Genomic DNA, 26175 nt, shown 5'->3' with positions numbered 1-26175 from the left:
ACTGAGCCGCCTTGGCAGGGGAGAGTGAGGGAGGGGTCTGGAGGGCTGATGGGGGGCTGGCGGGCTGGGGAGGGGAGTGGGAAGTAGCCAGCCTGACATAAGGCCCTCAAGAATGTGGTCCGTTTCCTCCCGGGCCCCTGGGACCTGGTTATCCTGGATGTGGGGAGACAGCTGTGGCGGGTGTGGGGGGAGCCTCTGGGAGCCTGGGCCCCCCTTCTCTGCTTTTTCTGCAGGGGTGGGAGCTGCGGGTCAATTAACCCTGGCAGGGGTGGAGTTGGGAGGTGGGGAAGCGAGAAGAGAAAGGCAAACAGAGGCGACTTGGGGTTGGGGAGGGGAGTAGGTGAGGTCTGAAAGAGCCTGTGGGTGAGCCTGCCCTCGGTAGTCAATCTCCAGGTGTGGCCAGCTGGCCCTCCCTAGGAGGCGCTGAGAGACTAAACTTCTGAGCATGACAGAGTGGGAGGAGAAAAACAGGCTTTTCTTTTTTAAAGATGGAGTCTTGCTCTGTCCCCCAGGCTGGAATGGAATGGCGTGATCGATCTCGGCTCACTGCAACCTCCGCCTCCCAGGTTGAAGTGATCCTCTCGCCTCAGCCTCCTGAGTAGCTGGGATTACAGGTGCCCGCCACTACGCCTGGCTAATTTTGCTATTTTTAGTAGAGACGAGGTTTCACCATGTTGACCAGGCTGGTCTTGAACTCCTGACCTCAGATGATCTGCCTGCCTCAGCCTCCCAAAGTGCTGGGATTACAGGCATGAGCCATTGTGCCTGGCCAGAGAACTGGCTTTTAACCGGGTCACAGCTGGAAGGGCCACTGGGAGCCTCTAGCCCCACTCTCTTGCTTTATAGAAGGGAAAACTGAGGCCCAGAGAAGGACAGGCATCAAGTGGCTCAGAGTCACCCAAGAATCAGTGGCTGAGTTAGGAACAGGCCCAAGGTTTCTGGCCCCAAAGCTGGAACCTCCTCTATTGCCCAAGCTGCTCCTCATCCTCCCCCGGTCTCGGGGAAGGAGTTTAATTGGACAGTGGACACAGACTCCGTTGGCTCAGCTCACACAGCATGCCACATGTCCACTCACCAGCCGGGAACTCCAACCTTGAAATAGTAATAATGAGGATACTAATAACATTTCATAGCTTTCTGATTTTATAAACAGTTAATAGCTTTGGTAGGTTTCTATTTTTTAGTATTTCAGAGATTACCAAGCCCTTCACATCCATGATCTCACGTGATCCTAACCGCACATTCTGTGTATGTTGTGAATCCATTGTACAGATGTGGACACTGAGCCTCAGAGGATTGAGATGATTCGCTTAGTCACACAGCAAGTAATGATAGTAGTAAATCTTCCTAGACACTTTCTGAACGCAGGCTCGGAACTGTGAACTCTTAACCGACCCAGTGGCTCCTGCTAGCAATACAGGAGTCATCCTTAATTCCTCCCATCCTCCTGCACGTCTCCCAAATCTTGGCTCTATCTCCACAGGTGCCATGTTGAAACTGGCTGCCATCTCGTTTGTTTGTTTGTTTGTTTTTGAGACAGGGTCTCTTTCCGTCACCCAGGCTGGAGTGCAGTGGCGCTATCACGGCTCAATGCAGCCTTGACCTCCTGGGCTCAAGCAATCCTCCCACCTCAGCTTCCTAAGTAACTGGTACCACAGGCGTGCGCCACCATGACTGGCTGATTTTTGTATTTTTTGTAGAGACAAGGTTTCGCCATATTGCCCGGGCTGGTCTTGAACTCCTGGGCTCAAGGGATCCTCCCACCTCGGCCTCCCAAAGTGCCGGGATTACAGGCGTGAGCCACCGTGCCCGGCTGGCTGCAGTCTTTTCTTGCTCGGATACCTACAACCTCTTTGCTTGTTTCTGCCTCCATCCTTGCTCCCACCCCACCCCAGGCCATTCATTCTTCACAAAGCAGCCAGGGACACTTCCACTAGTAGGAATCAGATCGTGTCACTCACCTCCTGGTGGCTTCCACCAGTTTTAGAAGAAACTGTAGGCTTTTCAGTCAGCCCATACGCAGCCCTGCCTCCCTCTGCTCTGATCTCATCTCCCACGGCTCTCATCATTATTCTTGTCACCCTCTTGTTGTGTCAGACACAAATGTCCTCCTTCCTTTTTCTTGAACCCGCCGAGCTTGTTCCCACCCCAGGGCCTTTGCACGTGCTCTTTCTTCTGCTTGGATTGCTCTTCCTGACATCTATGCACGGCTGTCTCCCTGTCCATTCAGCCTGGCCTTTGCTGACATTGATCTCCAATTACATCCCTGGGCTGGACTGTCTCCATAGTGCTTAGCAACATCTGAAATCATCTCACTTGCTTCTTTGCTTTTGAGTTTATGATCCGTCTCCCTGACCTAAAATATAAACATTCTGAGAGCAAAGACTTCATCTGTTCTGTTTACTGCTGTAACCCCAGTTCCTAGTACAACGTCAGCACATTGTAGGTACGCAATAAGCTAGTGGTTGACTGACTGATCAAGTTAGCCTTGAGCTCAAAGGTGACATTTCCTCTCTGGACACCTGCCTGGATGTCTGACACTCCCAGGCCGGGACCCCACCCCTGCTGTTGTCAGTGAGCCAAGGACACTTTGGGCCCAATTCCTGAAACACTGAGACTCATGTTTCTTCCTGCAATATTCAAAGCATGAACTTCTTGCTATGTGCCAGGTGGCCCACTAGGCCCGGGGGAAAAAAAGGTGCAAAAAAATAAGATTCTGCCTTTAGGGTGCTTAAAATGCAGAGGATAAGAGAAGAGATATTGACAATAGTCTAATGCAAGCCAGGCAGAACCTACTATGTGGTAGGTGCTTTGCAAACATCATCCCATCCAGTCCTCGTTGAATTAATAGCTGTTGGAGAGACGATGAGATGAATTATAAAAAACAAAACAAAACAAAACAAAACAAAACATTTTACAGATGGGAAAGTTGAGGAATGCAAGGATAGTGCATTGCCTAAGGGTACCCAGCTGGCACATGGCAGAGCTGGATTCAAATCCAGGTCTGTCTGGCTCCAAAATCTATGCCTAAGAGAAAGCAGGAGGTCACCTGTGATTGGGATGGGGGAGGACAAAATTGAGGACCAGGGGAAATAGAGTGGGGAGAGAATTTCTGACAGGGGGTCTGATGTGAGCTGGGGACAGGGATAGGAAAGAGCAGCTGGCTGTGGGATCAGGGATTGGCTTAGTTTTCCTGGTGACATGGGATGACAGGAGGAGAAGAGAGAAAAATGAGGGAGGAAGGTGGGCTGGGTTAGACCATGGTGGGCCCAGAAAGCCAGACCCTTGGCGTTTGTCTCACCATCATGGTGACAGTGTCGGCAATGAAGGGAAAGTGTGGGGTTGAATCTGGGCCCTAGGACATTTCCCAGGAAGTCAGTCCAGAGGGAGAGAGACTGGGGGAGGAAGCCTCGCTAAGCTCAGCCCCATGCCAATTGTCAAGGCTTGTGGAGGAAAGGAGAGGTCCGTCAACTAGAAAATCATGTGAATTGGAGAGAGTTTGGGATTTCAGTTTGCAAGGCTGTGAGGCGGTAACCCCATTTCCTTGAACAAGAAGCAGTAGGAGCTCTGAGTTTTTGGAGTCACTGGACTTGGGTTTGAGTTCCAATTCTGCCATTTCCAGGCTGTGAATATGATCTTTGTGTGCCAGCTCACTTTCTGAGTCTGGTTTCTTGATAGAATAGGAATTCCCATTGTTATAGGACTAAAGGACTTAATATATATGACATACTCAGAATAATGTTCGACACAGGGTGTTTGCTCAGGCAGGGACTATGGGGAACTCTGCAGCCTGAACATTTATTTGAAGAGAGGCTAGAAATGCGAATTTTAATTCAAATCTCCCACAGCTATGGTGCAAGAACCCTCACTCTTCAAATAAAATGGCCCAGAGCCTGCCAGTGTGGAACCTTGTCTACAGAACACCTGGCTGAAGAGATTTGGGACTTTCTGAGGTTGCAGCAGGTGGAGATGGATCAGTCCAGGGTATTTGAGGCAGTGCATTGTTAGCTGACAAGTTAATGAGGAAGAAAAGCTCTGTTGACCTGGTCAAGTTCACAGTCAGAGCAAATCACTGGCATTAGATTGGGATGCAGGAAGCAGCAAGGTCTGGGAGCAAGGAAGCCAGCGATCTGGCCTTGGCTCTGGACAAGCCTGCTCTGTGACCTTGGGCCAGCGCCTCTCCATCTCTGAGCCTCTGTGACATGAGTGAATACATTCTTTCAACAGCTCTGCCTTTCCAAGCTCTGGGGACAGGGGCCTGGGTCTCTCACCCCCAGCAGAAAGTTGGGAGGGCCTCAGGGGAGAGAGCCCCCCTCACCCTTCTTGGATCCTGGGAACAGTGTGGGGTCTAATCTGCTGTTGACATTCCGCTGGGTCCCCAGGCTGCATGCGGAGCTTGGGTTTCTCTCGGCCTGTGAGATCCTCCGCCCCTCACAGCAGGCGGGCGCTGGGATAGAGCACTTGCTCCATGTCACTCTGGGGTGGATTAAGGACCCTGGGGCCTGGGGATTGGGGGTACTGAGAAGACGGGGAGATGAGGGGCAGGGCTGGGGGCCAGCTGCTGGGTCGGGGCTCCTCTTCCTGCAAAGACCCTTCAAGGAGGCTGTGCTCAGATGAGCAGGCTGGGCCAGGGTGAATAGGCAAGGAAAAGTCTGTGGGATCTCACTATTATTACTCCCATTTAACAGAGGAGAAAAACTGAGCCCCAGGAAGGGGAGACGACTCACCCAAGCTCACATCGTTGTTAGAGGATGGTGAGACTGGAATCCAGGTAGCTGGACCCTCAAGCCTACACATTAAACTCACCTGCTGGGTATGGGTGTCCACGGCTGCTGGGGGCAGAGAGAAGAACCTGAAATTGTTTTTGAGGGTTCTCTCTGAGCCATGCCTGGAGCTCAGGCACCTGGAGCTAAGGCCCTTGGGCTGGCTGGGACACCTGCCCCTCTCCCCTTTTCTGATCTCCCTCCTGCCTTCTTCTCTCTTCCCTTTTCTTCACGCCACCTGTGTGCTTGGTGTTAAATGAACAAGAAGAGGTCTCAGAGACAAACTGGCACCACCTCTGTCCCCACGACACTCATGATTGACTGGGAGGACAAAGATGGGGATCCCCATTATGAGAGTGGTCAGTCTCCAGATGAGGCCAAAACTAAGGGCCTAGGGCTTGCAGGAGGAGGGGAATGCTTCCAAGAATTCCTCCTCAGTTTCCCCACCATGGTGGGGGTTAAATGAGATATTCTGTAGGAAGCACCAAATGCAGCCTGGCATACCAGCTTCATTCATTCATTCATTCATTCATTCACTCACTCACACAGAGTGCCAGTCTCCCAGAATCCAAAATCATAATGGACAACTATAATTACTCAATTACTCAACGCCAGGCTCAATGTTAAGCACTCTGGATTCATTGCCTCATTTGTTCCACACCAGAATGCCAAGTGGTAGATGCTATTACCTGCCCATTTTACAGATGAGGCGTGGAAGGGTTAAGCAACATGCCTAAGGTCATGTAGTTCCTAAGTGGCAGAGTTGGGATTCAAACTCAGATCAGCCTGGAGACAGAGCCTAAGCACCCCAGTTGGTACTTCACTCTTGGTCTGGTCCTCAATCCTGGGCACCGTGGGTGGGCACGAAGTCTCAGAACCACGCTTTTCTGGGCCTGCTAGATGGAAAACTTCATGAGGCCAGGAGCTGTCTCTGGGCTATCTCTGGCCGAGGCTCGCCTCTGGAACCCCTTTGCCTGAAATAATCTAGTAGGTATTTTGGAAATGAATGAATGGATGAATGAAGGAATGAACAGCCACCCAGGCAAGTCTCCTGAGATTTCTGGAGGGGACTCTGTGGGCAACTGTCAGGGCTGGAAGTGAGTCCAGGCACCTCTGCCTTGTGGCACGACCTCGGAGGATGATCTGACTGCCTCTCTTGCCTGCTTCTCTACTCTTGCCTCCTCCAGGGTTTAGAGGGCCCATGGAGATGGGGCAGTGGCAGGTTCTGGAAGCCCCAGATAGAATATCAGTGGCTGAGCCCTTGAAAATCTGATCTCACCCCAACCCATCTCCCCAAGGTTTCCCCCAGACCATCAATCAGCAGCGAGACACGATTGTATTTTATAGCCAGACCAGAGTGGGGGTGGCATGAAACCCAAGCCCCGACTCCGCCTGGGGTCCTGCCTGCTTAGGGGGATCAAGCAGACCCGGGCAGAGCCTTAACCCTTTGTGGTCCTGTTCCTACCAGCTGTGGGCACAGCTTCTCTCCTCCAACCCTACCAAGCTAGGTCCCTCAGGGGTGACAGAGGCACTTACACGGAGGCAAAAAGGTCTTCTGGAGTCTTGACTGCTCCCAGGGACCTGCAAGAAGGCCCGTGGATTAGAGGATGGTTTGGCCCCCACCTGAAAATCTGTGTTCTGGCTCAAGGTCTCTCTGCTTTATGGCTGTGTGACCTCAGGCAAGTTGCTTCCCCTCTCTGGGCTTGCTCCTCACGTCCCAGCAGCCCCCTTGCTGATCTCACTGTGGTTGTCCCAGTGTCTTCAGTGTGGGCGAAACTGGCCTTGGGCTCCACCTTCTTCACACCAGAGTCCTTCCTCCGGGAAGAGCTTCTCCACAGAGACTCTTAATCCCTGTTTCCGTTTTGGAACCTGAGGCCCAGACAGAAGTCTCCATTACCCGAGATCATACAGCAGATCGCTGCAAATTAGGCTGGAGCTGCTGATCCCAGGGCTAACACTCTCCTCCTTTCTCCTTTCCTCCCTCCTGCCACTGGAAGGGGATCTGTGGGCCATTCCAGGCTCTTGGGTTGCTGTCAGGGCTAAGGTGATCAGATGGATATCCAGTGTCCCCTGTGAGTGGAGCTGGGGGACTCGGGCCAAGGAATAGAAGTTCAGAGTTGGCTTGAAGCCACTGCTCCCAGCTCATGACCTTCCAGGGGCATCCTAGGGAAGATGCCACGTGGTCTTCAGGGGAACCAAGGCTGGTGGGAGAAACCATGGGGTGAAGGAATTTGTTTACCTCCAGGAAGGAGGACTGGGGAGGCAGGGGTGACACCTATACCTTTGGGGTGAGTCCGTCTTTGGGCAGAATGGATGACCTTGGAGCGTCAGTGTTGTCATTTCTCAAATGAGAAGGATAACACCGACTTGACTAACGATCCTGAGGCTTAACTACAGTGATGACCACTCCCAGTTGCTCCACGATCTATGGAACCTGAGTTATCATCAGGGCTGCCCCAGGGGGCGCTGAGCACCCTGTCGCTGAGGGGTATTCAAGTAGACCCAGTATTGTGAGGCTGCAGAGGGCCTCTGGGGGAAGAGGTTGAAAGCCCCTTTCAGAGTGATGGGGTGGGGGTGGGGAGGAGCAATCACGGGGGAGGTGCTGTCTTGGGTCTCCAGTTACCAGCTCCTGGAATCACCGAGGTCATTTTAGGGGTGAGGGAGGGCGTTCCAGGAGCAGCTTCCTTGGGTGGATTAGGCTCTGGGGACGCGGGTGTCACACCAACAGCTGGAGGTGCCGGGTTGATGGATGGTTGTTAGGAAATCAATTTTCTGAAGCCCGGTCAGTGGGATGGGCAGGCAGGCAGGCCTTGGGGAACCTTGGGTCTAGGATGGGGAGGGGCTCTGTGTCCAGCAGGTGGCAGGCGGCCCCTCCCCCGCACTAGAAGTCCTGTCACTTCCCCTGCCCCTTGCCTCTTCCTCTGGCTGTACCTCAGGGTGAGACCCTCCCCTTCCCTCCTCCTGTGCTCCTGCGGGGGAAAAGAACCCAAGTCCGGGTACAGGGGTCAAGCTTCTAACTGGCTGTGTGACCCTTTTGGGTCTCAGTTTCCCCATGTGTAAGTAGAAGAAGTTGGTCTAAATTTCTCTCATTTCCCAGGAAACAGTGAGCCAGGCTGGCTCCTGCTCATGCTTTAGGTCTCACTTTAAACATCACCTCCTGGTCGGGCATGGTGGTGGGTGCCCGTGATCCCAGCACTTTGGGAGGCTGAGGCTGGAGGATCGCTGGAGCCCGGGAGTTCAAGGCTGCAATGAGCTATGATCGTGTCACTGCACTTGAGCTTGGGCAACAGAGTGAGACCCTGTCTCTAAAAAAACCACAAAAGCATCACCTCCTTAGAGAGCCTGCCCCTCTCCTCCACCCACCCTCCCTCCTTCCTCCACTTCTTTCCCTCAGCACTGTCCCCAGTGGCTTCATCTTTTCCCACCTCTCCCTCTAGTAGGTAAGCTCCTTGAGGGAAGGCATGGCTCCTTGCTCCTTGTTGTATTCCAGGGCCTACACATAGGCACATAGTAGGGCCTACTTCTGGCACATAGTAGGTTCTCAATAAATAATTGCTGAATGAATAATTGGTGGACCCTCTGCTGGGCACTCTGGAGGCTCCAGGAAGCAGTAAGATAAGTCCTGGTCTCAAGGAGCTCTAACAGTCTAATGGGGCTGGTGGACATGCTCCCAGATTACTCGAATTCTGAAGCAATGAGCAAAAGGCCAGGCACGGGTTGGACAGATGGCCTGGAGCACAAAGTGGGGTGAAGGGCAAGAACTGATTGCGGAGGGGATTGGGGAGGGGCTGGGGTGAGTCCGTGCCTCTCGGCCGCTGGTTTCACACTGGAGTGTGGGCATCACAGTGGCCACAGGAAGACCAGCCCTGGAAGCTGGGCCCAGGTTAACGGTCCCTCCTCATTAGCTGTCCCGGGGGCTCCTGGCTTTGGCTCAGAGCCTTTAGCATTGCTTAGGTTCTGCGTTCTTTGGATTGGAGAATCCCACCCACAGGCAGCCAGAGGAGGCAGGGTAGCATATTGGGTGCAAATCCCTGCTGCTCTCTCCTGGATGACCCTGGGGCAGGCCTTAGCCTCCCTTTCACACCTGCTGTATGGAAGGAGGCCAGCACCTCCACTCAGCGCAGACACCGCTGTGCTAAACACAGGGCCTCACTGTGCCTTGCACATCGTAAGCCCTCAGTCTCCTCTCCATAATCAGAGGAACCTTCATACTCATATCCCAGCAGGAAAAATCGAGCCCCAAGAGGGGAAGTCCTGAATATTTAGTTAAGGGCCTAAGTTGTCCGCAGAGTCAGGGAAGAAGCCTATCAGTGGTTTTCACCCTTTCCCCACTCTGCCTAATTTCTCTGCTTTGGATGAGACTTTTCAGAAACTCCACTGGAATCCTGCCTCTGCTCCTGATAAATCCCGATTTGTAGAAAAGAGAACTGGGAGGGCATTGTCCAATCAATGTGGCAGATGAGTGACTAAAGCCCAGAGAGCTCCCTGGCCCAAGGTCAACTGAGCTTGCTAGAGGCAGGGCAGGTCAAAGATGGAACCAGGATCCGTTCTGGGAGCTGCTGATGTCTCCTGGCCATGCCTCTGGATACGAGGTCGGGGGTAGCACTGTAGACGGTCTTTCCTCCTCCTCCTTCTTGCTCTCCTTTTTCTTCCTTAAAAAGAAAACAAAACAAGGGGTCCCCCATGACTTGAAGAATGGCCCAAATCCTGTGTCTGGCCCCGGAACGTTTTATGGCTCTTTCCAGCCAGGGACGTGAAGCTCTGGCGACATGAGCTCCCCTTTCCTTGGCCCTGGCCCGGGAAGGCTCATCCATCTTCCCAGCTGGCGGCTGCATGTGGGAAAGGCCCCGCTGGCAGGGGCGACACCTGTCGCTCTCACTCTCCCTAAGCTCAGCACCGAGGATCCTGCCAGTCCCTCGTGGAGGGGGTGATAGGTGTGGGGAGGGGGACTGGGGAACCTCTGTCACAGTCACAGACCTGGAGCATTGCTGACATTGTCAGGGTGACAGGGCTGTGATAACTGTGGGGGTCCCTAAAAGCCTGGGCTTTCCCACTGCTCTAGTATGCTGGTTTCTCTTCCAGAAGAGGTGGCAGGTCCTGGGGGCCCCCAGAGAGGAGAGGAGCCAGCCTTAGCCCTGCTAGGGCTTGAACTCCAAAAGCAAGACAGAGTCAGCAGGCAGTTACAGTGCAAAGGTGGCACGGGCAGTGAGGGGAAGGGCAAGCTAGGCTGCAGGAACAGCATCTGTGAAAGCCCAGAGGCTCGGCAGGGCAGGGCATGTTGGGAAACTCACAGGGTATGAGATCGGCGTGGGGAGCTGGATTAGAGACAGGGCATGCTTGTGGACTAATTTTGACAGTGATCTCAGGTGGCTGTGGGTTCACAAGCAGGAGCAGGACACCTACAAACCTCTCTGCTCTCAGAGTGGAGGAGGGATTGAGGTGAACAACAAGGCAGAGAACAATAGGTGAGGTCAGGGATGCGTTCCCACGGAAGGCAGAGGGAAGACTGATAACAAGCCTGAGAGTCAAATCCTCTTGGGCTGCACCCAGCCCGGTACTCCTGGCAGTGTCACTTGTGAAGGTACCTCCCTTCTCTGGGCCTCAGTTTCCCCACCTTTGTAATGAGGGAGTTGGACAAAGGGTGGTGGACCTCTGACCAACCCGAGTTACTATGCAGCTCTGCCATTAATCAGTGATGGAGACATGCCCCACCCTCAGTTTCCCTATTTGTAAAATGCCAAACCCACAGGCATGTGGGAGCACCCACTTGCCATTTGTAAGGTGCCTAGCACAGGGCCTGGCACACAGAGAGGAGCAGTGACTGAGAATTTCTTTGTTTTAGCCCATCCCAGGTTAAAGTCACCCATTCCTGTTATTGCTGTAATTGGAGTCTTGCTGGGAATACAAGAGCACTTGGTGCTAAAGGAAAATGGTGGCCAAGGGAGCCCTGGGTGGGGCCATGGAGGCGCCACTCAGGTTTCAGAGATCCAGGGACCCACGGAGCACGGAGGAATTTTCCCAGGCTGGGGGCGGCAGGCAGCTGGAAGTCATCCGTCCCAGGGAAGGGAAGGATCAGGGATCTTGCCAAGGTCTTTCCCTGGGAACAAGAACTCGGGAGGGAGGCAGGATTCTCCCATCCAGCCTGGAAAGACGAAACCCTTCTGCCCGGGCAGCTGCTTACGGGGATGCCAAAAACCAACTGGCCTGGCCCCTGGGCTCCACTGGGGCTGTGATAGTTGGGGGGTGGCATTTGGATCCCAAAGAGCTCTGGGAGCCAGGAGGGCCCTGCCTGGAAGCAGCTACCCTCTGTGCCTGAATAGCCTTTAGCATAGACTTGCTCTGGGAGGGGACTTGAGGACATTGCCCCCAGAATGCCGCGGTTCCCCCTGGGTATCCAGAGTGCCATAGCCCAGGAGACAGGGAGGTGGGGGCCCCGTGGCACAGCAACAGCCCCACTTTGGGGCCTGGCGGACTCCAAGTTCAAGTTCATTTCAGGGTCAGTATTATCTGCTCTGTAAGGTTGTTGCGAAGATTACAGATAATATCTGAGAAGCACCAGCATATAGTAGGTGCTCAGTAGAGGCTAATTATATTACTGGAGGAGGTGTAGACAAATGATTAAGAGCACTGGCTGCCTGGGTTCAAATCCCACCTCTGCCACTTCCCGGCTTGGTTAATTCATGAACATTTCTGAACCTCAATTTTCTCATGTGCTGCACTTTGGACTTGCCTGGCAACACAGTGAGTCCTCAATAAACACAAGCTGTTACAGCCGTGATTGTTGCTACCGACATTGAATGAATGAATGTGGGCTTTCAGCCCCAGTCAGCAGAATGAGAGTACTCTTTTTTTTTTTCTTGCCAACCTTGATAACAATAAGAACTCTCGCTTACTCCATGCCTTCTGTGCCCTGGGTACCCTGCCTGAAGACTTATAGATGCAATCTCAGGGTCTGTCTGCCGCTCAGGATAGAATAATGTACTGTCTCGTTTTGCAGGAGGGGATAGAAAGACCCTGAGATATGGAGAGACTCATCCAAGGTGTCACAGCTTGTGAGTGACATGGGGAAAATTTCAACCCAACTTCACAGAGCAAGAGGAGCAGGCTGGAGGAGGATATCCAGGCAATGGAGACAGACACAGATACAGTGGGAAGAGCACTGCACTGGACTGGGAGTCAGGAGTCATCCAGCACTCTTGTCCTAATACACAGTGGCTAAACTTTGTGAGCCTCTGTATTCTCCTACGTAGCTGGAGATAATAAGAGACAACACTGAATGGAGTTGGGATGAGCCTTCATTGAAATCATGTGTGTAGAGTGCATGGCACAGTTCCTGGTACGAAGTGAGTGCTGGTGGCAGTGGGGTGTCGGGAAGGGGGTTTGTGTTGTTGATATTCATGGTATTACTGGGTTTGCTACTAATGTAGAAGGTGTTACTGGTGGGTTAAGGTAGTAGTAGTGGCTGTTGTTGGAATAATTGTTGCTGCTGTTGTTGATGGCGGTGATATGGTATTGGTGACGGTGCTGGGGTATTGATGTAATTGGTAGTAGTGTTAGTATTGGTCATGTTTTTGCTATTGGTATTGGGGTTGTTGATGGTGGCGTTGACACTGACACTGACAGTGTTGCTATTAATATCGCTGTTGGTAGTGTTGTAGAGAGGGATCGTGTTGTTGATATTGATCATGTTCAAGTTATTGGTGTTGGTGTTGAGGTTGTTATTGGGAGTGGTGGTGGTGATGGTGATAATAGTGTTAATGTTTTACTGGTGATGTAGGTGTTATGTTGTCATTCGTGTTGGGTGTATTGTCACTACTGGTAATGTTGAAGTTATGGTGTTGGTGTTGAGGGTGTTCTTTTTATTGTTATTGGAGGTGGTCATGTTATGGGGTTGATGGTGGTGGTGTTGCTATTAATGTTATTGCTAATGGTGGTGTTGGTGGTGGTGCTAACATGACTACAGGTGGTATTTGTGTTGGTGATGGTGTTGGTGCTAATGCTGTTAGGAGTTTTGGTGTTGGTGTTGGTGGTGCTAATATGATTACTGGTGGTATTTGTGTTGGTGGTGGTGTTGGCACTAATGTTATTACTGGTTTTGCTTTTGGTGGTGGTGGTGCTACCATGATTACTGGTAGTGTTAATGTTGGTGTTGGTGCTAACATTATTATTGGTTTTGGTGGTGTTGGTGTTAGTATTAATGTTACTGCTGATAGTGGTGGTGGTGGTGGTGCTAACATGGTTACTAGTGGTATCAGTGTTGGTGATGTTGTTGGTGCTAACATTATTACTAGTTTTGATGGTGGTGGTATTGGTATTGGTGCCAACATTGTTGCTGGTGGTGGTGTTTGTACTAATGTTATTACTGGTTTTGGTGGTGGCAGTGGTGCTAACATTGTTACTGGTTTTGGTGGTGGTGGTGGTGGTTTTGGTGTTGACATTGTTACTGGTGGTGTTGGTGGTGGTGGTGGTGTTTGTACTAATGTTATTACTGGTTTTGGTGGTGGTGGTGGTGGTATTGATGCTGACATTGTTACTGGTGGTGTTGGTGGTGGTGGTGGTGGTGTTTGTACTAATGTTATTACTGGTTTTGGTGGTGGTGGTGGTGGTATTGATGCTGACATTGTTACTGATGTTGTTGTTGGTGGTGGCTTGAGGGATGCTGTTGTGTTCTGTGTGTAGCACCCGCCCAGCCATGCTGAAACAATGCCATGGCCAACATCCCTTCAGCTGTCTAGCCAGACTTGCCTGAAGGCATCTGTACCTGCGGCCATGCCTGTGTGCTTTCTTTGGCATCTGGCTTTCTTTGCCATTCCTTGTTTTCCTTTTGAAAAATCCAGCATGGACTGCAAAGGGTATGGTCACCGTTCAGTGGGTTTAGGGAGGGGATCCGGGTGTCCGGTAAGGCTACTAGCTGAGGTCCTTGAGTTGGGTGAGAAATTACCCTGGGTTGGGGGCAACCTAGGATGCAGGTGAGACCTGGGGAAGGTGAGGCCCACAGAGCCTTCCCCAAGGGGCTTTTCCTTCCTTCCAGCTCCCCTCTTCCTCCTCCCTGCAACTCTCTTTCTGTCTACCCTTGTTGTTCTCTGATCCACTTATTCAGCAGACTCACTGGGGGCCCTTGGTACCAGGCCCTGAGAGGGCCTCTGAGGTACAGAGATAAATACGGCACTATTTTAGGCCACAAGTGACTGCGAGCACCTTGAGCACAGGGAGCTGGCCTACCTTGTTCATCACAGCATTCCCAGCACCTGTTGAATGGATAAATGAATGAATGAATGAATGCATGCAGCCATGCCACCCCTGTCTCCAGGAGCTCACACACTGGTGAGACCATCAGTGGCTGCAGTGGTGTGGAGCCCAAGGGAGGGAGGGATCAACTCTGCCTAAAGGGTCCAGAAAGCTTTCCTCAATAGGTGGCGCCTGACCTGGACATGACAAAGACCCAAGTGGGAGGAGGGAAGAAGGAAAGGCTGTGCATCTGCAGAAACCAGCCTTTACTTGGGGCCAGCTGACCTCACTTCTCCCCCTCCTTACTTCCTGAGACTTGATGGGGGCTGCTGGTCAGTGACGAGCCTCTTGGGCACGAGGCCCTGGTGAGCTGCCTCCTTGGGTTGGGTTGGGGTGGAGCTTGGTCAAAGCCTTGCTGGAGGGTGCTAGTAGGGGCCCAAGTGCAGCTTGGGGATGGCCTAGAATCCTCATGGAATCCAGAAGGGTCCTTAGAAATTGGCTGCTCTAGTGGTTCCCAACTGGGTTCCTCGAAGCCTTGGGATTCCACTGAGGTACCTCTGCAAATGAGAAGCAGACTGAAGGCCCCAGCCCCAGGCATAGCAGCACCTCTATTCCATCTTCCCCTTCCATGGCTTTTTGTTAGAGGATCAAAATCCTTACCAGTGGCTGGCAGGGACCATGGCCCAGCCCCCCTGGGTCTTTTGATCTTCCCCATATACCAGTTTCACACTCCTAGCCATGCTGTTCCCTGCGTCTGGGACATCCAGCCGTGATGTTTACTTAGCAATTCCTATGTATCCAGGCCTTTGCTTCCTCAGGGAAGCCCTCCTGAGCCCCCAGAAGGACCCTGCACCATCCTCCCATCCCCTGGCACCCCGGTCTGCCCCTGGCACCCTTTCACTTCCCGTCTCACATTCCGTATTGAAACCATTTGTTCTCTGCCTTCCCACCCACAGTCAGCTCCAGGGGGCAGGAAGGAGGCCTGTCTTCTTTGCTGCTCTGTTCCCAGGGGCCAGCCCAGGGCCTGCAACAGGAGGTGCTCAGTGAATTATTGAAATAAACTGTCTTTTCCAGCTCCTGTGGATTGTAGATGGACTGAGGTCCAAAGTGGGATGTGACGGTCCCAGGGTCATGCAGCAGGTCAGCAGCAGAGGCAGCCTGTGTGTCCTCTGTCTCAGGCTCCTCCCACTGATCTCTGTGACCTCTCCAGGGCTCTTCTCTCACCTTCCCTGGGTGAATCCTCTCCTGTTCTGTCCCCTACTCCCTGTCTTAATCCTTGCACTTCCTCTGAACACTCTCTGGAACATCTGCAAGCTGGGATGGGCATGGGAAGCTGGCAGTGGCTTTGTCTCCCACTGGAACACAGGAAGTACCCCACCCTCAGCTCTGAACACTTGGCCTGGACCCTTCTTCTCTAAGCCCCAGCCTGGGAAAGGCTCCCCTGGCCCCAGTGTGGCATTCCTGGCCCAACTTTGCCAAGGGCCTCAGCTGGTGAAGGCCAGGAAATGGCGGGCAGGGGGTGCTGGCATCCAGACCCTCATGGATGAGGTCGGGGTATTTTCAAGAAGCGGCTTCCTGTCCCAGCTGCTCCCCCATCTCACTTGTGATGGGGGGCCCCAATTGCAAGAGGCGGTCAGGGCAGAGAGGGCTTGGTGAGGAGTGGCTGGCGGCCAGGGTGGGATGAACGATGACACCAGAGAGGCCAGACCACTTCTGGGAAACACCCTTGAAAATTGATTCTTGGTGCGGAAAACCAGCAGGCAAAGCGGGGTCTAGCAGGGTCTTTCGGGGTCTTGTGGGCTGTGGCATGTTCCCCTCTTTCCTCTAGGGCTGCCATGCCCAGGGAGGCTCGGTTCCACCCGGTTCTGCCGGGTTCCCAAGGAACAACTGCCCATCTGGATGTACAAGGCTGCCGCCAGCTAGGCAGGGACAAGAACAACAACGACAGCCGTGATGTTTACTTAGCAATTCCTACTTCACTGTGCTCCAGGAGGGACTTGGGGCAGTGTTCAGTTTTGCAAATGATCAAATGCTCTCACATAGTAGGCGCACAGCAAATATCAGTGGAATATGACCATCTTATTCCCTTGGGCCTTCACAACAACCTTGACAAGCGGGAAGTATTACTATTTCCATTTTGCACATGAGGAATCTGAGGCTCCCAGGTTAAGAGTTTTACGCCAGGGCTCCTAGTGTGTGTGAGCAGCCCTGCGGCTTTGACTGTGGATCCCACAGTCTACAGTGGGCAAGTAGGGGTGCGTGTGGCAGAAGGCCCTAGAGGCGGCTCCCGTCCTGGGCAGCCAGGAGAGTGCTGAGGAGACAGAAATCGTAGACTGTGGTGCCACAGGCTCCAGAACAAACAGGCAACCCACCAAGGAACACTTTCTAGTGTTTGCTTACTTTTTCTTCTGATTATTACAGTAAGGCATGCTTATTAGAGGAAATACAGAGAAGTAGAAAGAAGAAAATAAACACACCACCCAGTGGCAAATGAGGCTAAACCAGAGGTGAGGGGCAGGTGGGGGGGTTGAAAGCAGGACACTTTGGGCTTACAGTTCTCTTCTGCCCCTGGGACAGTGACTCCAATTTCCTGAGACTTCAGTTTCCTTGTTTGTAAGATGGGAATAAGAATCCCTTTCAACATCATGGGAGGATTGTCTGAATAAGACGAGCTGATGCTTGTAAAGAGCCTTTCATGGATCATGTGAGTCTACCATGGTGTTATTGTGGAAGAGTGGCCTCCACCTTCCCCACAACCATCGTCCCATCATTAGAGCCATGCTGTATAGACTTTTGAATCCTGCTTAAAAAAAAATCTTTATTTTGAAATCACTATGGATTCGCAGGGATTCGCAAAGAGTACAGAGGGGTTCCATATACCCTTCATCCAGTTTCCCCCAATAGTAACATCTTACATAGCTCTAGTTTGATATCAAAGCCAGGCAGTTGACATTGGGACAATGTGTTGTATAGTTCCCTGCTTTTTCTCTTCTTCTTCTTCTTCTTTTTTTTTTTTTTTTTTTTTGAGGCAGAGTCTTGTTTCGTTGCTCAGGGTGGAGTGCAGTAAGGTGATCTTGGTCCATGGCAACTTCTGCCTCCCAGGTTCAGGTGATTCTCCTGGTGCGGAAAACCAGGAGTCTCAGCCTCCCAAGTAGCTCGGACTACAGGCATGTGCCACAACACCTGGCTAATTTTTGTATTTTTAGTAGAGATGGGATTTCGCCATGTTGGCCAGGCTGGTCTCGAACTCCTGACCTCAAGTGATCTGCCTGCCTTGGCCTCCCAAAGTGCTGGGATTACAGGCATGAGCCACCGGGTCCGGGCAGTTCCCTGCCATTTTATCACATGTGTAGATTTGTGTAACCACCACCACACCCCAGATACAGAACACAAAGACCCCTGTGCTACCCCTTTATAACCATGCTCCCCTTCCTCCTGCAACCATCTCTAACCTCTGGCAGTCCCTAATCTGTTGATCTACCATTTCATCATTTCAAAAGCATTATAGAATTGAACTTATACAGAATGTGACTTTGAGTTGGCTTTTTTTTTTTTTTTTTTTTTTTGAGACAGGATCTTGCTCTGTTACCCAGGCTGGAGTGCAGTGGTACGATCTCGGCTCACTGTAGCCTCACCCTCCCGGGCTCAAGCAATCCTTCTACCTCAGCCTCCAGTGTAGCTGGGACTACAGGCACATGCCACCATGCCTGGCTAATTTTTGTAGGTTCTTTTTTGTTTTTGTTTTTGTACAGGTGGGGTTTTGCCATGTTGCCCAGGCTGGTTTCAGACGCCTGAACTCAAGGGATCCACCGGCCTTGGCCTCCCAAAGTGCTGGCATTATAGGAGTGAGCCATTATGCCCAGCCCCAGCATGACTCTTTAGAGATTCACCCAGGTGTTGTATATATCAGGAGTTGATTCCATTTCATTGCTGAGTGTTAGTCCATGGGATGGATGAGCCATGGTGTGCCTAACCATTTGGCCATTATAAATACAGCTGCTACGAATGTGTGTGCACAGGTTTTGTGCAGACACCAACTTTCCTATCTCTGGGATAAATGCCCAGGAGCACCACTGCCGTGTTGTGTGGTATGCGTATGTTTGGTTTTTAAAGGAACTGCTAAATTTGGTGGCAAGTGGCAAGAGATGAGGCAGCAGAGACAGAGACTGAGGGACAGGACATGGGGTGATTTGTGCTAGAAACATAACTCCAGCCACAGGGGGCCTGGGTGATTGAGGGAAAGAGGCAGGGAGATCATGGAGACCCCCGAGCATCCAGGGAATGTGGGAATCATAGCCAGATGGAACCTCGGAATCTCTAAGCTGGGGGAGCCCCCAAAATGTTTGATTCCCTCCCTTTGCAATCATGGAAGTGAGCCCTGAGGAAGGCAAGTGACGAGCCCAAGGTCACACGGAATGATGGTGGCAGAACCAGAATAAGGGTAAAGAAGGGGGAGACTGAGTGAGCTCCTGGCCCCATGATGGATATCAGAGGCACCACTCAGGGAACCCTCCCCGCTGCCCCTAGCTTCCACCACCCATCCCTCACCCCGCCACAGCCTTCCCGCAGAGTTTGGACTGTCACATTGCTGAGACCCCGGATGCTGAGTCTCTCCCAAGCTTACTCCTGCCTAGGCCTCTCCGGAGACCACCTTCTTGGGCAACAGCCAGGCTTCCCAGCTAAAATCTGATGCAACTAATGGAAGCTGTTGGCCAAAAGGCCTCTCTGTGAATTGGGGCCTAATCAGAGGCGGCTGCAGCCACAGCTGGGCTGTGGGAAGGGTGCGGCCCACAGTGCTGGTCCCCCTGGTATCCCTTCTGCTGTGGCCACAGAAGAAGAGGACCAAGTTCCAGGCTGTGGGGTCTTCATGGACCCCCATTTGTTCATTCCACAAGATTTACTGAAGACAACCACATGCCAGGTGCTGGCAACACAGCTGTGACCTAGACTGATGTAAGGCAGATGGCCGTGGCACTGGCTTTACGGGGCTGGCAGTCTAAACACGGCGGGAGGTGGGGATCAGGTAGACAGGGCCCTCTCCCTTGGAAAGCGAGGCAGGGAGGGGGATGGACGCTGCCCTGGAGAGAGTGTGCCTGGGCTTGAGACGATGGGATTAGGGAAGGATGAGAAGGAGGGGGCCAGGCAAAGATCTGGGGGAGAGCATTCCAGGCAGGGGGAGCAGCAAATGCAAAAGCAGAACTTTGAACCAGAAGTCCTGGGTTCAAAGCCTGAGGCTGCCACGACGTGCTGAGGGGCCTCGGGTCAGCGCCCTTTCACGTCAGGTAGCCTGTTGGAGTTGGACTCGCTCATGCTTCCAAGCCTTAGTTTTGTTTTGTTTAATTTTATTTTATTTTATTTTATTTTATCTTATTTTATTTTATTTATTTTACTTTAAGTTCCGGATACATGTGCAGAATGTGCAGGTTTGTTACATAGGTATACATGTGCCACGGTGGTTTGCTCACCTATCATCAACGCGTCATCTAGGTTTTAAGCCCTGCATGCATTAGGTATTTGTCCTAATCCAAGCCTTAGTTTTGGATAAGGGAAGACTGGGAAAGCCACATGGGGTGTGGAAGGGGAGCTGAGATTTTAAAGGTGTGGAAAGTCCACCGGAAGCCTGCTGCTCTGTGCTGCAGGCAGACAGCAGGCTCAAGCTTTCTGTGCTTTGGCTAATTGAATTAACTCTTAGCACTTGAGCTGCCAATGCCCCCAGCTCTAGGTTTCTCACATTCAGCCAACTACGACAGTAATTTAGGAAAGGGTATTACCGTATTCATTTCTCCAGGGTGGCTGGAGAGAATCATCCTGCAGGTGGTGCCCCTGAGGAGGTAGACCAGATGGCTCCAGGAAGGGCTGGGCCTCTGATGGGAATTGGGGAGCTTAAGAATAGGCAGGTGGAAAAACTGCTGTGAGACCCAGAGCTCCCCTCCTGTCCTCACTCTGGGGAACCCCCAGAATGATGGGGAGAATCAGCCCCTGTTTTGGGGAGCTACCGGATGGGGGAGGCATAGCAATTGCCCTGATAGAGTTTCCTGTCTGATTCTTAAAACCAAACCAAAAGACAGAAACATATACCAGGAAAGGTAAAAATAAAATGGGACCTGGTTGCTGTGGACTCCGAGAGAGTATTGCAGAGGCATTTGTTTTGCGTGAACTCTGGAGCAGGCAGAGAGATGCCTGATTGGGCCAAGGTGCTCGTGGGTGGGTGGTGAGAGACGCCGGAGCAGTGGGCTCAGGAGAGTCAGCCTGCCTGGCTGTGTGGCCTTGGGTCTGCTATTTCACCTTTGTGTTCCATCTATAAAACAGGAGGTTGTGGAGTTTAAATTAACTCATATCTTCCGAAGAGCGTGGAACAGTGCCTGGCACATAGTAAGTGCTTGACAAATAGATATTATTTGGGTTATGTCTGCTCTCCCCACTTTGCAGTGAGAAGATAGGCTCAGGGAGAAGCAGTAATTTGCCTGCAGCCCCTCAGCTTGTCGGTGGCTGTACCGGGACTTGAACCCAGACACCCTGACTCTGCACTGGGTCATCTATTCTCTGCAGTGTTCCCACTATGCCCACGTTAACGACCCTCCAGGATCCTCACAGTCGCTTTGTGAAGCCATCCAGGGAGGGATCAGTGCCCTGTTCTGCAGATGAGAAACTGAGGTCCAGAGAGCACTGACTATCTACAGCCTGGAACCATATCTTGTTCTCTGTAGCATCTCCAGCCCTTGACCCATAGGCTGTGATCAGACAACACTTGTTAAGTCGAAGATGAAAAGAGGAAGGAATTGGGGGTGAGGGTCGAGGGTAAATAGGGAACTTAGGATGATTTAATGGCCTCTAGACTGGGGCTGACAATCTAACCCATTTCTTTTGCATCCCAGGCTAGCCTCTCTCTCCCTGTGCCACACGGCCCATCCTAGATTCAGACGTCTGACTTGGGCTTCCACCCCAGGCCCCTCCTCTGGGCTGGAGTGTCTCGTTTACAGCCTGTACCCCTAAGCTGGGGAGGTATATGAGGAGGGGGTGGGGCATGGAGCCTCTGAGCCCGGGTGCTGAGGCTTCATGTTCAGGGCCTTGGGAAACCTCACACCTGGCTGGGGAAGATGACAAGCACGGCAGAACAGTGTTTGTGACGTCCTGTGAATTAATCTGAGCATCCTGGGCCCCGGGCAGTACAAGCGGTGGCAGCAGGGGGAATCCTGTCTCCAGCCTTGATTAAATCAGAACACGCTGCCAGTCCATACCCATTAGCACAGTCAGAGAGGGCAGCTAAGGTGGAGAAGACATGACTGATGAGGGGAGGGGGCACCAGGGTGTGGGGTACAGGGCCAGGCACAGGCTTGGGCAGCCCAGACAGGGCAGGAGCCTAAGAAGGGCTCACTGGACTTGGCCCTGCATCTGGGCAACAGAGCTCCCCATCTCCAACCACCCTCGCCTGGTGATGCAAGCTGCTCCTGAGGGTCTTGGGTGAGTATCAGCTGAGCAAGTTCATGTGGTCCCTGCAGACCCCAGGGGTACTTATTATTCTGTATGCATAGAGGAGACTTCTCAAACTGGGTGTTGTTGGCTGAGTAGGAGTTTTCTTGGCTCACTGACCTTATCTCTTATTTTCTCCCCTTCCCATGGTTGGCTAATTCACACCTCTGTGCCTTTGCACATGCCGTTCTCTCTGGCTTCTTCCTTCCCCTACTGTGCCACCTGGCAAACTCCTACATCTTGTGGAAATAAAAAAGACTGACCCAATGAGAAAAGCAAAGGCTATTTATTCTGAGCTTGCTGTAGCAAGGGAGTCAGCCTCCATCACTTGTGTTTTGGCAGAGATTCAAAGACAGCAGCGGTGGGGGGAAAAGAGAAGCCTCGGGTGTGGCCCGATGGGAGACCATGCACATGAGGAGGCTAGAGGTGGCTAACTAGAAGCAGAGCTTCCCGTGTGATTGGTTAGGGGTGCACATTTGGCTTTGTCTGGTTGTAAGTTGGATGCAGGAACAAAACTTAGGGAAGCTGTCAGTTATTAATCAGGGCCTGACCCTTTTGGGTCTATTGTTATAGAAGTTATTGTTTAGCTTTCTGGATTGTCCCTAGAGATAGCATGTCTGACTTCCAGCAGGCTGGCTTCCTGGGTTATTTTTTCCTTTTGCAGATGAGGGAGTTTGTTTCTTGGGTGGCAGGGTGCTGTGGGTTGTGGGTTAAAGTTCTATTTTTATATATGGTCTGATCATTGTCTATTTGTATATTCAGTCTTTCAACATCGTTCAAAAACAAGATCAAGGGCCACTGCCTCCAGGAAGCCTTCCCTAGCCTCCAAGATCAGAGTGGGTGTCCTCCTTCCATGCTCCCATACTCCGCTCCAAGGAGGCATCTTGGTCATTAGGTCAGATGATTACGGGTTTGAATCTCATTTCCTTTCCCATTAGCAGTGCATGTCCTGAGCCATGCGACTTATTGCCACCAGCCCAGCAAGCATCTGGATGGTTGGTGATCATTTGTTTATGAATCTCTTTCCTCTTTAGACTTGGGGTGGGGGATGCTGGGGGATGCAGGTCCCGCCACTCCCCATCAACCACCTACCTGGACTCAAGTGCAGCCCTGGTACTGCACAGATATTCTTACCTGTCAGCCTGACCCCCACTAAACTGGAAGCTCCTTGAGGGCAAAAGTGATTTCTTATTCATCATGGTTATCCTTTTATGAGACAGGGTCTGGCTCTGTTGCCCAGGCTGGAGTTCAGTGGCATGACCATAGTTCACTGTAACCTCCAACTGCTGGGCTCAAGTGATCCTCCTGCCTCTGCCTCCTAAGTTGCTGGGACTACAGGTATATGCACAACCATGCGTGGCTAATTTTGTTTTGTTTTGTTTTGTAGAGACAGGGTCTCACTTATGTTCCCCAGGCTGGTCTTGAACTCCAGGCCTCAAGTGATCCTCCCACCTCGGCCTTCCAAGTGCTGGGGTTAAAGGCGTAAACCACTGTACCTGGCCTCCTCTCAGGTCTTAGTGCTTAGCTCAAGATCTGCCCAGGAATGGCAGCCAAGAGGTTAACTGATAAGTGAATAAATGAGTAAGTGAATGAATGAATGCACAGTGTCTCAGATGATCTTTTCCTTCCTTTTCCCACTCACAGGCATGAGCAGACCTCCCCTCCTTCCTTGGTTCTAATAGGAAGCCTCTGTGTGTGTGTATGTGTGTGTGTGTGTGTGTGTGTGTGTGTGTGTGTGTGTGTGTGTGTGTTTGGGGGTGGATAGCTGGGACCCATGCCCCTTGGAGGAGGTTTATACTGAAGGAAAGTTGGAGAAATGGGAAGAGGAGGATGGAGAGGAGAACAAGGGCTCCATTAAGGGCAGCCTTTGCCAACTTGAACTCCTCAGTGGCAGGTCAGGCTTCCCCTAGAGGGGATAAGTTCCCTGTCACCGGAGGTGTGTAACCAGGATCGGAGGTGCTACAGAGCCTTTGTTCATTCATTCACTGTTTTTTTTTTTTTTTTTTTTTTTTTTTTTTTTTTTTTTTGAGGCAAGGTCTCTCTCTGTTGCCCAGGCTGGAGTGCAGTGGTGCTATCTCGGCTCACCACAACCTTCTCCTCCCGGGTTCAAGTGATCCTCCCACCTCAGCCTCCCTTGTAACTGGGACTACAGGTACTCGCCACAATGCCAGGCTAATTTTTTCATTTTTTGTAGAGAGAGGATTTCACCATGTTGCCCAGTTTGGTTTCGAACGCCTGAGCTCAAGTGATCCTCCTGCCTCAGTCTCCCAAAGTGCTGGGATTATAGGTGTAAGCCTCCATGGCCAGCCATTCACTGATTTTTGTATGCATTTATCGAGCACCTCTTTATGCTGATGGATAAAAAACATAAATTTTAGGGTGGAAAATTTAATCAGATCTGTGATTTCGAAAGCATAGTGTATGTGGAATGAGAACCCTATTTATCCCTCCCTGGCCAAAAGTGTCTTAACTCTATGTTACAGGAGATTTCTGACAGCCCTCCATCTCTCCCTCTCTCTAACTTTCACAAATCACAGAAAAGAGGAAAAAGCCATTCTCGGAAAAACGCATGCCTAACCACAAAGAAAGGCAGTTCTCATTAAAAGCTCAGCAACTAAGGGTGGACAAGTAGTTGTCACTTCAGGATGTCAAGGAGCTGATGAGCTGAGCCCCTGCTGTCAGCAACAGATTTTTATTTTAAAGTTGTCTTTTTCTAAAATTTTGTATTGCTGTACATCCTAAACACAGAAAAGAGCACAAATTGTAGGCATGCAGCTGGAAAATTTTTCACCAGTGCACCTGGGAAGCCAGCATCCAGGTCAAGAAATAGAACATCACTGGTTTCCCAAACCTCCCCTGAATCCCTCCTGCCAGTCACCACCCCTCAAAAATAGCCGCTTTCCTATACATGGGATCACACAACACATTCCATTTTGTGCTTGACTTCTTCTACTTGAACTGCTGTTATGTATGGCTAGTTGATCTTCATTCACTGATTCTCAGTGTCTTGTAGTATTCTATTCCGTTGCACGAATAAACCTCAGTTTCTTAATCTGTTCTACTCTTGAGGGAAATTTGAACATGTCCCTTCCTTCTGAAGGCAACCACTGCCCTGATTTCTACCCCCATGGATTAGTTTTGCTTGTTCTAAATGGAATCCTACAGTAACACTATCCATTTGACTTGTTTATCTCGTTTATTGCCTGTCTGCCTGACTAGGATATAAACACCATAGGTATGGATTTTTGTTTGTCTTGTTTATTGCTAAATTCCCAGCCTCTAGAAAAGTGTCCTAGATTAGATTTCCAGAGGTGCTCAGTCTCTAGGTACATGTCATACTCAGTAAAATATTTGTTGAATAAATAAAGTTATAGAGTTGCCTTTTCATTCACCCATTGGCTCATTGTTTCTTCTTAGAGAGACAGGAGAGAACATTAAGCAAGAGGGGCCTGGAGTTTTGGTTTGGGGCTCCATAAATAGCTACGAGCATTGTTGCAAAAGGCACAAGCACACCTGTTGAATATGTACTTAGGAGTAGCACTGGTGAGCCATAGGGAAGGCACACGTTCACCTTTACAGACACTGCAAAAACAGTTTTCCAAAGTGATCATGCCAGTTCACGCCCTAACAGCAGAGCATGAAGAGATCCACCACATCCTCCACAGTACTTAGTGTCTTCTCCTGTGTCCTCATTCTGATATGTAGTTTTAATTTGCATTTCCTTAATGATTCGTGACATTGAGTATCTTTTCATGTTCATTAGCCATTTGGGTGTTTCTTTTGTCAAGTATCTGTTCCAATCTCTTGAACATATTTCTATGGGTTTGTCTTTTTCACATTTATTAGTAGAAAAACTTTTTAAGAAATATAATGGATATGAGTCCCTTGTCAAATATATTCAAATATCTTATCTTTCTCTGTAGGTTGCATTTTCACTTTCCTAATGATACTGTTCGATGAATAGCAGCTCTTAATTTTAACATAGCCAATTTAGATTGTTTTCTTTGATGGGTGGCACATTTTAGAGCTGTTGAAGAAATTTCTGCCTGCTTCAAGGTCACAGAGATGTTCTGTTTTACTGTAAAATTTTACTATTTTACCTTCCCCATTTAGATCTGCAATCCATCTGGAATGATGTTCTGTGTATGGTGTGAGGAAGGGTTTAGATTTTTTTTTTTTTTGTATGGATTTCCAATTCCCACTGCTCTTTATTGGGATGTTCAGTTATTGTTGGAGGTAGGGAAGGTCGGGGCGGGTGGGGGGGGCGGTTTGGGAAATGTGCTGGTAGAGACATTAGGGTTGGGGGCAGGGTGAGTTAAGGGACATCTCCTTTTCTTTAATTAGCAGAGTAGTCACCTTGGTCTGTCTGCCCCATGATTTCTATCTCCTAGACCCTGGGATGTAGGATTTGTCCTCAAACTACTCCTTAGCAGAGCTCCATGCAAGAGGCTGTTCTCAAATAGACATCACCACTGCCCCTCCCACACTGGAGGAGCCTGGTTCCTCAGGTCTTGAAGCTCTGGGTGCATGAATCCCTGTTCACAGGGAGTGCTCCTTTCTGGACAAGACATGGCTTTTACTCCCTCATTTGCCCATCCCTCCCTCCATCCCTCCCACCCCCTTCTCTCCCTCCCTCTTTCTCGCCCTACCTCTTTCTTTCCCTCCCTCCTTCCCTGCCTCCCTCCTTCCCTGCCTCTCACTCTCTTTCCCTCCC

The sequence above is a fragment of the Rhinopithecus roxellana genome, chromosome 12, assembly GCF_007565055.1.
Source record: "Rhinopithecus roxellana isolate Shanxi Qingling chromosome 12, ASM756505v1, whole genome shotgun sequence".
In the NCBI taxonomy this organism is placed as follows: domain Eukaryota; kingdom Metazoa; phylum Chordata; class Mammalia; order Primates; family Cercopithecidae; genus Rhinopithecus; species Rhinopithecus roxellana.
The sequence above is the reverse complement of the archived record's forward strand: the minus strand, read 5'-3'. Positions refer to the sequence as shown.